General features: G+C 47.0%; 1 protein-coding gene across 2 annotated transcripts in view; it reads right to left on the bottom strand.

The window, feature by feature from the left end:
* CAPN11 (calpain 11) overlaps positions 1-10,455 on the bottom strand; it is a 32,816-nt gene extending 22,361 nt beyond the window's left edge. Inside the window, exon 1 of one of the 2 annotated variants that reach the window (XM_082216241.1) lies at positions 10,321-10,455. The gene's annotated coding sequence lies outside the window, so the exon portion shown is untranslated. The other variant, XM_082216242.1, reaches the window with a different exon arrangement.
* Between the last annotated feature and the right edge of the window lie 7,386 nt (positions 10,456-17,841).

The following is a 17,841-nucleotide window of genomic DNA, read 5'->3' on the forward strand; positions in this document are numbered from 1 at the left end:
TTTCTCAAACTTGGGTCCCCAGCTGTTGTTGGACTACAACTCCCATCATTGCTGACTACCTGTCCAAGCTTGCTAGGGACGATGGGAGTTGTAGTCCAACAACAGCAGAGGACCCAAGTTTGAGAAACATTGCACTTAACGTATTATTATTATTATTAATAATAATATACTGCCCTATACCCAGAGGTCTCAGGGCAGTTCACTGTAGAGTCCTGCTGGATCAGGCCAGTGGCCCACCCACCCCAGCATTGTGTTCTTGTGGTGAGAAACAGCTATGCGAAGCTAACAAGCAGGACCTGTGTGTAACAGCGCTCTCCCCCTTGCGATGTCCAGCAACTGGGAGCATTATCATTGATAGTGGCATAGTTGCTGTATTTTTTTCCAGGTGATGCTGTCATCATTATTCAGCTAGCATTCTGGGACAATGTATTTTTTAAAAACGCCTTTTCTTCTAATGCAAAAAGATCCATCTGCCTCAGCCAGCATAACCAATTGTCAAGTATGATTGGAGCTGGAGTACAAGATCATTGGGAGGGCCACAGGGTCCCTGTGTAGATGGTAGAGATTCACTACTGCCTGCATGTGCGGAAATTACAGTATTTTGCAACCCACATGAAGATGTGCCCATTTCACTGTATGCACATATATCTGTACATCTACATGCTACAGGAATCCATCAGCAGCTCTGCCTTCCATTCACATAGTGAAATAGATCCTCGATGTACATAGTTTCCTATATGGGAAGACAAACAAATCCACCCTTCACAAACCAGAACTTTCCACACTCAAAAACAACATTTGTCACAGAGTTACTCCCAGCTGAGTTCAAGCATTCTACATACCCCTCTAGGCTGCTTGTTCTGAAAGACAAAAGTCAAATTTACCTCAGAACTATGCTTTGGGGCAATATATTCAATGTCAGCAAATATCTTACCAAGGTTTAACTGCCTCTAGCATACTGTTGGGACTTGATGGCAGCTATCATGAGAGAGAAAACTAGTTTACATCAGGGTAAAAGTCACAAAAAACAAGTTCACACAACTTCTCACCCCACAAGGTATGCATATTTCCATGCAGACCAGACCAGTCATTCTCTCTCTCTTTCTCTGACTCACTGGGCAGGGCGGAGTGAAACGGAATCACCAGGCACATTCATATTCATCATAGCAACCGTTTCCTGATCTGTGGTTTCATTATTCTAAAGAAGTCAGTCTGCTAACAGAAAGCACACTTAGACAATTATGACATGGATGTGTGTGTCCCTCAGATACAGGGTGTCCCTGATGCAGGTCCTCAGCCACAGGACCAAGGTCTGGCACATAGAAGAACTGAGGCACATGAGATGGGAAGCTTGTGACTGGATCACCTCCCAATATGGTACTTAAGCCACTTCCCAGGTCCCCTCAGCGGGCATAAGTATGGGATGAAACCTTTAATTTATGAAATAATTGTAATAAGACATTTGTGTTCTGTTTTGGTTTTATTAAAATCAAGCGCCACATGTTTGTTGTTACGCTACCAGGCTGCATTTGTGGGTCATAACATTGAAAATGCAAGCTTTCTTCTTATTGAGCTCTTTTGGATAGAACGCTGCATGTTTCCCCTTTACATTTCTGTAAACTTTACAGAAACTACAATCTAAAGTGAAAGGAGCAGGCAGACACTTTTAAAACTGAAAATTCAGGAAAGGATCCTGGAACAATCCTGTGACAGAGCCAGGCCCCACTCCCTGTCATTTCATGGCCCTGTGGGCAGCCCCCTATCAGAACGGATGGCTGAAGTTATCTTAAGAAACTGCGACAGCCAGCACACAGGAAACTATTTGAGAACAATATGTAGGAGGGAAACCCAGTGCTATTAGCTGACAAAAAGTAGTGGCTTGGAAAGGGTGGGGGAGAAGGGAGAGTCACATTATGCAGCAGTGCAAGTCAAAGTAGACTAACTCCAGCCCCGTATACTTGTTAAGTGTGAAGGAACAAAAACAGAACAAAAAGCACCCACCTCTTTGTTTAAGAGAAGAGTTAAGGTGCATACAAATTCACTCACACATTAAAAAGCTTGGAAGCATTAAGTTACGACACCTGGCCTTAGCTCACTGCCACACAAGCAGGAAAACGCCTTCTATCTCATATATTGTGCTCGCTTATGACTTAGCCTCCATGCACTAACACTTACCCTTGTGTACACTTGTAGCATGTTGCAGCACATGAAAACACTTGCCACACACAGATGTAGTGCAACTCCCTTTCTCCCTCCTACAAATGCACATTCTCATAGACTGCAGCCATTTTTCTGTTGGGAAACTGTTCTACTAGGGCAGGGGTCTGCAACCTGCAGCTCCGGAGCCGCATGTGGCTCTTTTACATCTTTGCTGCGGCTCCAGGGCGGATACTAGCGAGGGGAGGAGGCGCATTGTGTGCCCCGACACTCCTCACTGTGGTGGGCGCTGTACTGGCTGTGGCGTCGCATGGGGCGGTGCATGCGTTAGTCACGCACCATCCCGACGTTACCTTCCCGCCCGCTGTCAGATCGTGGCTCCAGAGATATATTTGTTTTAAATGTCGCAATGGTTTTGCGGCTCCCAGTTGTTGTTGTTTCTTCGGAAACGGGTCCAAGTGGCTCTTTTTGTCTTAAAGGTTGCAGACCCCTGTACTAGGGAAAGGTCAATCTGGCCAACAAGAAACTAATTGCACCCCTTTTAGTTGAATGATTCCTTTAAAATGGGATCCATAATTTATTTCCACAATAGCGTTGAATTTTTGACATAATATGTAGACAAAAAATGAGCTTTTTCATGGCCACACTCAGTCACTGGAGTCCCCACTCCTGGCATTCGTCTGGGAGTCAAAAACTTTTTCTTTTTAGTTGTATTTCAGTCTATCAGTTGGCTGCTTTTATCTGAGTGCTTGCATATATTACTGCTGTCTTTTTTCTGCTGTTTATTTATTAGGTATGTGCACTTTCAATATGTCTTCATTTATATTTTGATTTATCTTTTGTTTATTGTTAGTCTCTAGGTCAATATTCTGTTAAACAGGTGAAACATAAATAATAAAGCTTCATAAATAAATGTCATTCTTTGGGTAGGCAAAAATGTCATTTCTGTAGAAAGACAGAAAAACCTCAACTGTACATAAGCAGAGGAGGAGTAAACTGTTGTAATTTAAGAATATATTATGCAGCTGTTAGTACAGTATCAGAATGGCTAAATAGGGAGGATATTTCTCCAGGATTAACTCTAATGCAAAGTTATACAAAAATAGCTCTGGAATATTTATCCAATCTTTAAACAAACTTCAACATCTCACGAAGTTAAAAGAAATAACGAATGCTAGGTTTAAACAGTTATAACACAGCCATTCCTCACGAGCTGCTTGCCATTTGGTCAGATTTCTCCCTCTTGTGGGTCAAATTCTGTACTGATAGTGCAAATTGTTTTGGTTTTATGACAAATAAGACTTTTCAGGTGCTATAATGGCAGACTGCTGAAACAGCTGCTCACCTTCCTTATAGAGCCACTCCCAGTTATATTGCTGCCAGTACTTAGAAACACTGGTATCATATCAGCAACCAATTGCTGGCAGTATTTATAGATGCAGGTAGTACATTTTAATTGCACATTAGCACAGTTAGCTTCTGTTGGTTCCCAGAGCACAACTCAGTAGCTATTATTGCTGTAAGGCACGAGTGTTTCATCAACAAAAGGTTTGTCTGCAAACATGATGGTAAGCTAAGAGACCCATATATGTAACTTCTGGTGTTTTCCTTTTTCCACTATCAATTCCTGTATTATGAGAACGTGTCTTTCCTCATTTTCTCATGGAAGTATAAGCAGCCTAACAAAATGTCAACCAGCTGCCTATTGCCATTACCACAAATGATGCCTGGCTTTGGCTACACTGGCAAGTGCCACAGGGTTCTACATGTAGTGGAGCCACTAGGGGTGAACTTGGCAAACCTGTGTGCTGGTCTTTTGCCCGACATCCAGGAAAATCATAGGAAGAGGCAATGTGGATAACAGGAAGCTGCTTTATAACAAATCACACCCTTAGTTCATCCAGCAGTGACTGGCAGTGACTGTGCCTTTCCTAGTTCTGCCCGTAGATGCTGGGCATTGATGCTGGGACCTTTTGCACACAAAGTGTGCACTCCATCACTGAGCTATGGCTTTTCCCCTTGGATGCGATGCATCTTTCAGTGTATGTTTGCTTCTTAAGTCAGTGCAAGGAGACAGAAGATGACAGGAGATGCTTTAGGGCAGGCACAGGCAAACTCAGCCCTCCAGATGTTTTGGGACTACAACTCCCATCATCCCTAGCTAACAGGACCAGTGGTCAGGGGTGATGGGAGTTGTAGTCCCAAAACACCTGGAGGGCTGAGTTTGCCTATGCCTGCTTTAGGGCCACCTCTCTCCTCTTTCGTGCATCTTGTACACACTCACTGGACTCATTCCCAAGGCACTGTCAGGATAGGGGTTAGAGACCAAGGGGCAGGCACCCACAAGGGCAGGATCCCAAATCCAACCCATCATTTGATGCCCAGTTTTACTAAACAAACAGCCGATTCTATGTTTTTCCTTTAAGTCCCCAAGTTTCCAAAATACTGCCTTGTGTGGACGATCAGAGTTCCGATTAAGAAGGTTTAAAGTGGCCCTACAAACAAACTCCCATCCTCTGTAAAAAACAACAACCCAAAGTCACACTTCCCCGCACTGCCCACAAGAGATCAAGTGCTATAGTCTATATACTATAACCAGAAAAGGCCTTCCTGCTTTTCTGAAGTCCTAGCATACGGCTACTATTTTGGATTGTTTAATTCAGTCACTTTCCCAGTCTCCCATATTCCCCCAAACCAGGCACAATGCCAATCAGATCAGCCAGTGCTTAATCAGCTTCTAAACATTTGCAAAATGGAAAGGGATACCCTCTTCTCCCTGCCGCTCCCTTCAGCCTTTCAGCACACTCTCTCGACCATGCAGCTTTGAAATGGGTTTCACATAGCTGGCACAATCATTTGATTTTGCAGAAAGAAAACATTTCCTGCTACTTCAATTTCCTGCTGCTGTACATGCAAACTAAAAATGGTACTTCTGAATTCCCAGTGCAGAGAGAGTCCTGCGCAGTTTCCCAGAGGCAGCGTTCCTCTGCAGCACTGGCAGCAGGGTCAAGTCCCGAGTTCCTCGCTTTCTACCTCTCCCCTTGTGCCAGACCAAAATGACCAGCTACCAGGACTCTGATCTGTGAGAAGGGTTGTATCAGGCTGCAGATTTCTGAGTTGTGAGCCTCTTTATGACATTCAAGTCCAAACACAGGGACCTTCATCGGAAGCAGAATCTGTCTAGAGTCAATCCAGGGAGGGAAGGCTATTCAAGATGTTCCTCAAGGTGAAACACTGCCTGCCACTCAGCACAGCTTCCTTTCTTACATCCTTGAATATCTGCAGGGAGGACTGACACCTGCAGCCTAAGTGGTACAGTCCAAGAAACAGTTCTTAGCCCTTGGAGGACTTGCTGGGTTGCATGAGCTGGCATTTAGCAAAATCTTGTGCATGAGCTAGAGATGGCCATGGAGAAAATGTTGGGAGTGTGGAGCTGTGACACAGAGCAGCCCAAGCAGATGCAGAAGCTGCCTGCCTCCCACTCCTCCCCAAGAGAAATGCCGCCTGTCCTTACACCTAAAAAACTGAGACAGAAACATCAACAGCTGTAAGCTATATCCAGTGATCTGCAAGTTATTTCAGCTATGTCAGCAGGCAGCTCCCAGATTATCTAGCACTGAAGACATAGCAACTGACCGCTAGAATACAATGCACTTTTTCAGGCAGAGTGATGGCCTCCAGCTCTTCAGTCACTACACCATTCTGCTGTATTTGGGAAGGTCTTGGCTCCCTGCCACCCTCTGGGATTAATACCAGGCGCCTGCTGCAGTGCAAGAAGCACTTTGCTTCCTGCTTTCCCAGCTCCTTTGCAGCACGAACACCCTGGCCAAGGGCTTCTACACAGAACCGCTCAAAGGAGAAGGCGATTACAATGCCACCAGAGCATCCTATAAGGGGAAGGGGGAAAGCAATAGTCAAGCAGTCCATTCCAGTGGCTCAGTCCCGATTGCTTGCACCCCACACAACTGGGGATAACATGGACAATACAGATTTAGTACATGTGGTAGATATCAGCTAGCTCATACAATGCAGCACTTGTTCTTTAAAAAGCCCTCACAATTGCAGAGGAAAGCAGGAATGTGCTGATGGTGTCCAGTCAGGTTCCATTTACCACATGCTTTTAGTCCAGGCACAGGCAAACTCGGCCTTCCAGATGTTTTGGAACTACAATTCCTATCATCCCTGACTACTGCTCCTGTTAGCTAGGAATGATGGGAGTTGTAGTCCCAAAACATCTGGAGGGCCGAGTTTGCCTATGCCTGTTTTAGTCAGCCCAACTCTCAGCCCCCCACCAATTAATAAAAGGAGAAAAGTCCAGTAGATCGGAAACCTGAATGCTGGAAGCACAATAAATTTGGAAATATATGCAGATATTATTAATTTTCATAAACACAAGCATAGGCGCCAACTCCTAGAGGCCAAGGGGGCTTCAACCCCCAATAAAATATTTGAGGGGGCTGAGCCCCCCCCCCGCAGTTGATGGGCATTGCCATTCAAATGGTGTTCGTGTGCTGTGTCATGTGATTGATTATGCGGGGCGGGACTTACCTGCCCCCCATATTTTATTCAAGTTAGCACCCCTGAACACAAGCAAGCAGGTACACCCTGGCAGAAATGGTCCAGTTCCCTTGAGCAACAAAAATAGCTTTGTAAAACACAGAGTGGCCCTCTATGCACTGGCTGCAAATAAAAAAAAACAGGAAAGGAGAGTTAGATAAAATCACTATAAACTGTTGTGGTGATTCAAAGGTTTGATTTGAAATCAAGCTGGATTTATGTTTGTTGTCTCCGGCAACGTCTCTCTTACATCCTGGGTATTATGGACGCATGCTCTGCATTGTTTTACTGGTACTGATGTTGCAGGTTTGTCATAGCTTTTGGCTAGAACAATAAACGTCTATTGACTGTTAGATAATTTGCATAATTTAGTTTGGGTGCTTGTGCTTCCTTGGCAAATAATATAGATTCATTGGATTGCATTAGATCTTCTAGTGGCAGAGATAGGCAACGTGGTGCCCTCAGATGCTGTTGGGAATCCAACTCCTGTTGGTCCTAGTCAGCATGGTCAATGGTCAGGGTGATGGGAGTTGTTGTCCAGTAACTCTGGACAACCTCTGGAAGAAGGCACCACATTGCCTACCTCTGGAATAAGGCGGTGGTATGAAGCACCCACCCAGTGCTCCTTGGAGTGCATTGCTTCACTTTAAAGCAAGACTCCATAACTGCAGCCAAATCAAAACAGGACTGGTCTTGATCAAAGCTACCATTGACATAAGGTTTTCCCTCCACCCCAACACTTCAGGGGTGCATACAGACATAGCATTTCAGCAGCAGATTGTTTTGCAAGTACACTCCTTCCATTATATTGAAGTCATTTTCTCTCCAGTGCCAAGCTCAGAAAAATCCATTTCAACATTTTTGCAGCAGCAGCAGACTGCACAGCACTGCTTGGCTGGTGTCCATGACACAACAAACCACGGTTCAGTGGCAGAGCATCAACAGGTGGTCCCAGGTACAATCCCAAGCATCCCTAGTAGGACTGGGAATATCCTTGTTATGAAATCGCGGAGAAGTGCTGCACTTCAGTGTAGACAATTCTGAACTAGACGGATCAATGGTTTGACTCAGCATAAGATGGCTTCCCCAGTTCCCCTCTATCCTCCAAATTCCCAAAGTGTATTTTGCAAACCTTTTAAATTGTTAAACAAATTAAGGGGGAAACAAAACTTTTGATGAATGACAATTAAAAAATCAAAATGTGACAGCCTAGTCAAAACATGGTAAAGAGCAAAAAGTGACTACTGAATGAACTAGTGTGTATGACTGTCATTTACACTGGCAAGTCAGGAGGAAGCCTGGCTTACATTGCAGGAGGAAAATCCACAGCGGCTTCCATTTTAATGTTATGGAAGTACCCTATCAGTGCAAGTAAGTCCCATGTTTATTCCTCCTAGATATGTGAAAAGGAAAAACTACAGATTGCCACAATAAATCCAGCAGAGCACAAAGAGCAGCCATGAGCTGCATCCAGCCATCCCAAAATACTTCATGTTCCAGAGCCACAAAAGTGAATAATAAAAAAAGAACACTCAGCATGAGAACAAAAGCATCCATGAGGAACACAGTAGAATGCAGCAGCTACATGTAGATGTTCTTGGACTGCAACTCCTAACATGTTTGGGTCTGTTGGGAACTGTAGTCCTATACTCCAGCCCTGAGAAGTAGGGCAGGAAGACACTAGTTTAGCTGGGTCAGGCTGAAGGAGTCAGCAGCACAACTCATTGGAAACCCAACAGATACTGGGAATCCGTATTGACTGTAAGAAAAAACAGACTACAATTTAGCATGGCCATCCTGTGTGTTTCTACACAACAGTGGAGGACCCTGGCCTTGTGCTCTATCTACCAAAGAGAAACTATTAGTCATCAACCACTGCCTCCAAGTCCATAAAAAGTGGCCAGTTTTGGATGCCTAGATGCACAGCCCAAGGAGTAGAGTGAGATTTTTCCACTGATACTTCAAGCACGTATTTAGTTGTTTATATAGGACATAACTATGACATAAGTCAACAGTAGCTATTAGGACATTTTAAACTGGCCAGATTAGAGGCTAGTGGTTGGCTTTAGAAGTGAAAGGCTCTCTGCTTGTAGAAATAAGTAAACAAAGCAAGAGCTATTAACTTCATTAAACTTTAGGTCTCCAAATACTAATTTAGTGCTTCAAATACTAGTTTAGGGGCTTCCCACAGGCACCTGGTTGGCCACTGTGAGAATGGGATGGTGGACCAGATGGGCCTTTGGGATAATCCAGCAGGGCTCTTCTTATGTTTTTATCATCAATACAGATGAAAAACATGGGTGCTCTTATGTGCTATCTAGAGAGGGGTCCCAGAGAGACCTCAGCAGTGCTTCACGTCCTGAAGTGCACAGACAACATCAATTAAAAACGGCAAGGAACTAACAAGGAGGCGTCTTGACATGACATCTTCCAGACAGGGCCAGTCCACTCATGAGGCAAGGTGAAGCAACTGCCTTGGGTGGCAAATCCACAGGAGCAGCAGATCCCAATGTAGATATTTACTCCTCCCCTTGCTCCTGATGTAGATCTTCACACACCCCTTCTGCCCTGGCAGGGAGTTGGGTGCCATTTTCTGGCTCGCCTTAGGAGCCAAAATACCTTGGGTCAGCCCTACTTCCAGATCATGTTGGACTTCCAACTCCCATCAGCCCCAACCAACATGGGCACTGGTATGGGGTTTTAGGAATTGCAGTCCAACAACATATGGGAGGCACAACATTGACTATCCCTGCTATGACCCTGTCCTGAATACGAACCCAGCTACAAAGCCCAGAATGCTAATAATTCTGCTTTGTGCTACAAAGCACAGGCTCATTCTCCCAATTGCTCAGTAATATGTCGGTACAGACAGGATGCTCTTCCCAGGCCGCCTCCCGTTGCTTGGCTTCATTCCCAAAAAAGAAGGTACACCAGGAGAAAAATCAGATAGGAGATAAGCAGCATTTGATCATTCTCTCTAGAGCCGGCATTTCACTGCACAAGCTTGCTGGAGAAGCGCAAGGGGTGTAGGGAGGGCATCCCCAGGGAGTTTAGCCAGTGGCTTTAAAGGGATCCTCCAAGAAATGCGCCTTCTCCTTCCAGAGTCCCAGGCTGATCCTGCTTGTTCCTTCTGGCTTGGCCCAGCCCAGGCCGTGCAGAGCGTTACACATAAGTTGGCGCCCACCCAGATCTGCTTCCAGTTCCAGCCATACATACAAGGTATAAAATGCTGGATCGGAGATTTGAGAGAGATCGAGTATCCCCTTCCCCCCCAGACAGCATTTAAGAGAAGGTCGCTGCTCCCCTAGACATTCTTCCTTAACTAAGGACAGAAAAGGAGCACCCCCAAAAAAAACCCCTCTTCTCCCTGGACTAAAAAGCAAGTAAGATCTCCCTGGCTTCCTCCAAGTTCTTGCAAGTAACGGGGACGCCAAATTCTCCCCCCGGCCAGTCGCTTACCTGGCCTGGTGCAGGGAAGTTCGGGGCAGGGCTGGCGGCGGCGCCGGGGGGGGGGGTCCCGAGGCCCTGCTGCCAGCAGCGGGAGGGGCTGGAATTAGCAACTCCTAATCGGATTTCAGGAAATCTCCAGCGCCCACAGCCACTTACTTCTGCCAGGCCGGAGTTCCGCTTCTGGTCCGCTCCCTCCTCGGGCAGGCGGGCACCTCCCCACGCCCTGCTACTTGCTCATCGGCCAGGCACGGTCGGAGCTCGGCTGCCGCCCTCCAGGCTCCGCGCGGGGAAGGTGGGGTTTGGCCTGGCAGGATGTGCACGCGGCGGCGGAGGAGGCTCAGATTGAGCCTGGGCGGGCGGGGCAAGGGCGGAGGAGTTAAAGGCGCCGCACAAATCCGGCTCGGGGTCCCATCCCGCTTCCTTCTGCATTTGGAAGAACTCCCGGGCGTTCGTCATGTTCGGAACAAAAGCCCCTCGAAGGGGCCAAAGCAAAGCCGATCTTTGATTGCCCCGGGCAAACGGCGTAGCTGACCCCCGCCCCACCCCGGCCGGCCGGTGCAAGGCATGGTAAACCTGCCCTGGAAAAGTGCAAGAGTTAGCCTGCCACCATTCTCGGGCTATCTTTGGCCCAAGGAGCGGGACAGGACAATTATACGCGAGGGGCCTCTATGCACGGGACCCCCAAAGATCATCATCATCGGTTGGTGGTAGAGATTTGGGGGAGCCTGAAGTTGTGCGATATTGACCTTGGGCGCCTCACACCCGTAGGGTGCAAATTCAGGAAACGGGGCATCGCTCCTCCTGTATCTCAGATCCCATCCTCATAAGTTCCTGTCCTTCCCACTGCCCTCCTATCCCGTCCCAAGTCACTGGTTCTATCATATTGAACAGTTTGTATCGGCAGGCTAACAGCACAAATCTCTGCTGAAAAATAAGGAAGTGGGTGTTTTCCATATCTTATTTTTAGTTACTAGGATTCATATGTAATTTATTGTGCTGTTTCAGAATGCTGCCAGGATAATATATTTGGATGTGTTCGTGTTTGGTTAGCATAGGTTTATGTCAGATTCTGATGAGTTTTATGGCTTCTGTATGTTGTGAGCCGCCTCCAGAGGCTTTACCTTGAAAGGCAGCGTACAAGTGGTGATGCTGATAATAATTCATTATTATTCCTGTGTGGTTAGCTTTGTCTGTGTTGCAGCAAAAACAGCAACCAAAAATGATAACATAGGTATTTACTTTGGTGAAGTAGGCTCCACTTTATCAGATGCACAGAGTGGTTAGGTACACAGCGATGGAAGCAGTGGCGGGAATGTAAAGACTGAACTTAAATGGCAATGGAGTGCAAAGAGTCTGTGGCAATCAGTTTAAGTGTATGCAAAATGACCCCCAGCAGCAGCAGCAGCAGCAATATTAATAAATAACCTTGTAACCAAACCCAGGCATGTATTAACTGAACCAACTGCACATTCTTTCCTTGTTTACTTCCGCCTTTAATTCCCCCTTTCCCTCCTGAGCTCCCTGCTTCCCCTGTGTCAATGCTTGTATTGTAAGCTCCTTAGGGCAAGGGGCCTGTCCTTAAATACTGCACATTGATGGCACTCCATAAATGATGAGGATGAGGATGATGTTTGGAATTTGTTGACAACTGTTTTGAGTTTTCCCTCACAACCAAGCGCTGTATACATTTTATCAAAGAAATAAAGAAACATTTCTATGAGGTTAAAATACTCTTAAAATGCACTGCCCACCCTTTGATCTTGAATGTAACCAAGAATGGGCATTTCAACCTTGCTGAGAATTTCTCCTGTCTTGAAATATGAATGAGTGTTCTTATTAATCTTTACACCCTCTGATTTAAGACTTGTGTCTGCTGCTACCCTAATAACCAGGCCTTTCTTCTAAAAGTTTGACCTCCATTCAAGCCTGAGAGGTTTTTCCTTGGGCATGTACACATTGTGTGATAATGTACATACAGTGATGAATACAGGCACATTTTGGGGGGTTCTACTTGAGCTAAAGGAACGGGTTTAATCCATTTTGTGCCGGGAGTGCACTTCTCAAGCACTGCTGCCATGTACACAGAGAGTGTTTTCTTAGGTCACCTCATGCTGGAATAGACCTCATGATACACTGATTGAAGAACTGCACGTTCACAGGTGTGTTACTTGGTTTCTGCCAGTGCTTACGGTGGGTGGATAGACTAACTAAGTAGAGCACAGACTAAAAGATTGATGCACTTTGCTTCGTAAACTCATCCAGTGAGAGCCAGTGTGGTGTAGTGGTTAAGAGCGGTAGACTCGTAATCTGGTGAACGGGGTTCGCGTCTCCGCTCCTCCACATGCAGCTGCTGGGTGACCTTGGGCCAGTCACACTTCTTTGAAGTCTCTCAGCCCCACTCACCTCACAAAGTGTTTGTTGTGGGGGAGGAAGGGAAAGGAGAATGTTAGCCACTTTGAGACTCCTTTGGGTGGTGATAATATCAAATCCAAACTCTTCTCTTCTTCTTCATCCACTTGTATGCACAGGCAGCATGGATAGTAACTCCCGATTTAGGCAATGTTATTGTGTATGTACAACTGCAAAGCACTTACATACAAAAACTCTGCAAAAAAAGAGCCCTGTGCATTTCAAACCTCACATGTGTACATAGCCTTGAAGTCCTTTAGTCCATCTGAACACAACTGAGACCCTATGAGAGCTGGGATAATGGTTGAGCAATGGGAGTGCCACAGAGAGAGGAACAATGTGCTTTAAAATGACAATTTATCTGTAGATAGTCATGCTGCCAATCTTCTGCATGCTTACTTAGAAGGGATCTTGGCAAATATGCAGTGGGACCTAGTCCTCCCAGGGAATGTGCATGGGACTGCAATCTCAGTGCATGTCTTTAAAATGGAATAAGGACAACATTTATGTCCCTTGTCTTTTCACTGTTGTCATCCCAGCTGGATTTACAATGTATATGTTATTGCAGTTGTGTGTGCATACCCAGCCAGTATTCATTACACTGTTTGGATGCATACATGTCTTTATTGGACTGTAAAAAATCACTGGCAGCATGTCTGGCTGGGTGTGAACAGAGGGATGCTGTGCTGGCCTGTGGTACTAAATCATGCCCAAGAGGAATGTCCAGGCAGGGTGCTGCTCCGTGAGCCGGGGAAGGCAACACCGAGAAATGTGGCTGGGTGAGAGTGGCTTGGGAACTCTCCCTCCCCTATTTGTTTAAGCTCACCTGAATCTTCCATTTTATTTGTTTTCCATGTCGTCTTTGAGCAGATCAATGCACGGTGCCTGGTAACAAGCACAATAGAGATGACAAGGTAACAGGAGCGGGTAGCAACTGGAATGGAGAGAGAGGCAGGTGGCTTCTCAGAGGTATGTTTATCCTGCAGGGTAGGGCAATTTTTTCCTCTCTGGTCATCCATTTTTTGCTTACATGCTACGCTTCTAGTTTTGGCTAGGTGTGACTTACTATGTGCTGCATTGCATCTAACAATTTGCACTCTGTGATTTCTTTCAACTAAGCAGATATAGCCACTGATATTACCACCAAGTGCCAACAACATAACATGCAATGTAAACACTGACAATAAAGCACAAGGGGCTTTTGACTTTCCCCCTCTTTTTTAGAAAAATTCTGCAAACACTGAGGTTCTTCTGAGCATGCTGACTGTGTGGAAGGACCGTGGCTTAGCGGTGGAGAATTTGCTTTCGATGTAGAAGTTCCAAGGTTCAATTCCAGGCATCTCCAGGTAGGACTAGCAGAGAATGCTGTCTGAAACCCCCTGGAGAACTGCTGCCAATCAACAAAGACCACACTGAGTTAGATGGGACAACAGACAGCTTCTAGGGGCACAGCAATAAAACTTCTAGCACATTTCCAAAGGTAAGCAGGGCCTTGGGATGGTTCCAACTGGATGGGGGACTGCATGTTGAGATTCCTGCATTGCAGGGGATTGGACCAGGTGACTCTCAGGCTACCTTCCAGCTCTACAATTCTATTATTCTATTGCACCTGTACTTCCTTATTTTCAGAGGTAGCCCTGTTTTGGCTACATACACTCAGCACCCAAGTTTGTTACTAAAATATCATAAAGTGGAGCCATGTTGTTTAGTGTCGGTCTAAAACTGAGGAGACGTAGATTCAAATCCCTCCTGCTTGAAGCTTTCTGGGTGACCATGGGCCACCTGTCGGCATCCCTCCAGCGGCTCTCAACCTGTGGGTCCCCAGATGTTGTTGGACTACAACTCCCATCACCCCTGAGCTCTGGCCTTGCTAGCTAGGGGTGATGGGAGTTGTAGTTCAACAACATCTGGGGACCCACAGGTTGAAAAAGGCGGCACCTACCTCACAGGCTTATTGCAAGGATAAAATGGGGGGCCCCAAACTGCTTGGTGGAAGCATGGGGTAATTAATAACAGTTGTCTGCTGTGTCTGTGCTTGATGGGTGGTAACGATGCTAAGGCTTGCTTCATGCATGCATCCATTCATGTTGGCACTGGCATGTGGAGGAGCTCCACATGGAAAAGCCACAGATGTGGCTTGAGTATATGTAAGCCAAGTCTAATGCAACCCCCTCCTCCTGCCACCCTTGAAAGGAAAGGGGAATGGTGCTCAGAGGGTTGGTGAGGAGGACATCAGGGGAAGGGTTGTGGGTCGGTGGTTAGAGAACATACATTGGCATTTCCAGGCAGAACTGGGAAAGGCCCCCACCTGAAACCCTGAGGAGCTGGGCTGACAAAACTGGGCTAGATAAATACAGTGGTACCTCGATTTACATATGCTTCGGGTTACATACGCTTCAGGTTACACACTCTGCTAACCCAGAAATAGTGCTTCAGGTTAAGAACTTTGCTTCAGGATGAGAACAGAAATCAGGCTCCGGCAGTGCGGCGGCAGCGGGAGGCCCCATTAGCTAAAGTGGTGCTTCAGGTTAAGAACAGTTTCAGGTTAAGTACAGACCTCCGGAACGAATTAAGTACTTAACCCGAGGCACCACTGTATTTCATTTCTGGCAACCAATGCTAGTTTGGTCAGAATCAAGTACATACTTCCAGAATACATTACTGTACTACATTCTGTGCAACTTGCAGGAAATTGAGAATCTTGTTCATAAAGTGGCAAGTCAAGGGTTACATAGAAGTATCTCTTCACTAACTCCCTTTGAGGGTATATATGTGGCAAAGCAACAAAGCTTTAACAAACTTAAGTATCTTTTCAGAAACAATTACAATTGCGTGTGTGCATTGTGTTGCATTATCAATGATGGGCACAGCCAGCAGTTATACAGAGAGCACAGAGATTGCACTTCGGTTAGTCCGCATTTCAGACGGGGGTGTGTGTGTGTTTTGGGGGGGGCAATTGAAGGCAAACCATGAGGTAATAAGCCCGGAAGCAACAAACTTCGGCGTCTAAGAGCCCGCCTCCCCCTCCTAGTCAAAGGCCCGGATCCACTGCGTCTTTCTGGAGCCGCAGCCCCGCTCTCTGAGTCAGGCTTCAGCTATGCTGGCCGCGCCGCCGCCACACCCAGACCGACGGGGCGGGGAAGCAGCTGCCACTCAGGGTTTCGCTGCATTTCGGGCTTAGCCCCGGAACTAGTTTCCCGCACTGGTGAGGGCTGAGATGCTTGGAGTAACGTGGCACCGGCTCTGAGCGAGGCATGTGCAAAGCGCCTTTTCCTCGCCAATGAGATGAACCCTCGAAAAGATCACTCGCCCCTCCGGCTCGGTTTGGAGAGCTTCCGTGCTCAGTTTGGGGCGGGCAAGAGAGGCTTGGCTTGCCGGCGAGCTGGAGACCCAGCGCCTTTAATTGTAGAATTTGCCGCTTGCCGCCCCCCCCCCCCGCCATGACTCAGCGTGCGCTGCAAGAGCTGCAGTTACTCCGCAAGTTCTACTCGATTGGCCCGTAACCAGCTTCTGGTTGGGCCCCCAGAAAGCCGCCGCCCCGCCCAGGCTGCGGGATCTCGGTGGGCAAACGGGACTGGAGCTTCGGCTCTTGGCAAAACGAATCGGTTTTTCGAAACTTGCGAGCTCCCTCTGTTGGCGCATCCCGGGCATTACTTAGTCCGGGATGCGCCAAGAGAGGCGGGTATAGATATGGCTCCCTCGATAGTTAACATACATTGCTGTTTCAATGGGTAATTTTACAAGCGAAATTCCTTTCGCGATTTGCTTTACTCTTTTTATCGTGGCTTCATTGCTAAAACAAAACAAAAAACTCAAAGCGGTTTACAAAACGATAAAAAATAAAAATTCAGCCACACAAAAACATACAAAAGCTAAAATACTAAAAACAGATTTAAAATTACCTTGACTTTCTAAACATCTGAGTGGGCTTGCCTAAACAGGAATGCTTTTAGCAGCTGCCAGAAAGAGTAGTGAAGGCAGCTGCTTGACCTCAATAGGCCGGGAGTTCCAAAGCGGAGTTGCTGCCACATTAAACAATCAGGTTCCAACAAATGTGGGTGTTACGTGATGCCCGTTCCGCCGATTGAAGCAGTCCAGTGGGCAAGGCGATCTTGTTGGTACACTGGTCCCAAGTTGTTAAGGGCTTTCTAAACTAATAGACCTTGGATAGTAGCAGCCATCCCAGCTGTAGAATTCTGCTGCAGCTTCCGAACCAACCTCAAGGGTTGCACCACACAGAGCACTCTACAGTAGTTTGTAGCACCAAGTGACTGACAGGCTGAGACATGGAGATGGGCACAAAAGATTTCCACACCCCAGGAAGTCCTGGTCAAGCTCATCAACACTGTGGCAGATAAACTCCTCTGGATGCAAGGTGCCTGCTCTATTCTTTAAATTAAATGGTGGATATATGTTCTCTCATTAGGGCTGCAGTAGACAGATGCCCAGCGGGGACGCGGGTGGCGCTGTGGGTAAAAGCCTCAGCACCTAGGGCTTGCCGATCGAAAGGTCGGCGGTTCGAATCCCCGCGGCGGGGTGCGCTCCCGTCGCTCGGTCCCAGCGTCTGCCAACCTAGCAGTTCGAAAGCACCCCCGGGTGCAAGTAGATAAATAGGGACCGCTTACAAGTGGGAAGGTAAACGGCGTTTCCGTGTGTGGCTCTGGTTCGCCAGAGCAGCGATGTCACGCTGGCCACGTGACCCGGAAGTGTCTGCGGACAGCGCTGGCCCCCGGCCTCTTGAGTGAGATGGGCGCACAACCCTAGAGTCTGTCAAGACTGGCCCATACGGGCAGGGGTACCTTAGACAGATGCCCAGAGAAGGCAAGGAATGAGAAGTGTTTATTTGGCATAGCAACCCTTCTGCTGCACCCATGGACCTGTTTCCAGCAGTAAACCTTGGGATCAAATGGAAATGGAAGAATTGGGAGCACCCTCCAGTTTTGCAGCGGCAACCATGACTTGAAGTCAAGCTGAGGCTGCCAAGGAAATGTCTTCCTCTGCAAAGCAGAGCATGCTTCTGGTTCTTCCTTTTCACTTGGGCCCCAAGGTTTACCTGTCACGAGGTCATCAGGAGATAAAAACATGGGCATGATTTGGACCAAACCACAGCACAAGTCAAGTGGCAAGGCCTGGTGGACTTAAGTAGTCCTATGGGCTGCAGGTTCCCCACTACTGTTGTAGAAAATTCTGTCTTGACTTGTTATAAGGTAGCTTCCCATGTTTCTATTATGTCTCCCCTCCCCAAATTTGGGGCAGATTTCTCCCAAT

Source organism: Podarcis vaucheri (assembly GCF_965113315.1).
Source record: "Podarcis vaucheri genome assembly, chromosome: 3".
Taxonomy (NCBI): domain Eukaryota; kingdom Metazoa; phylum Chordata; class Lepidosauria; order Squamata; family Lacertidae; genus Podarcis; species Podarcis vaucheri.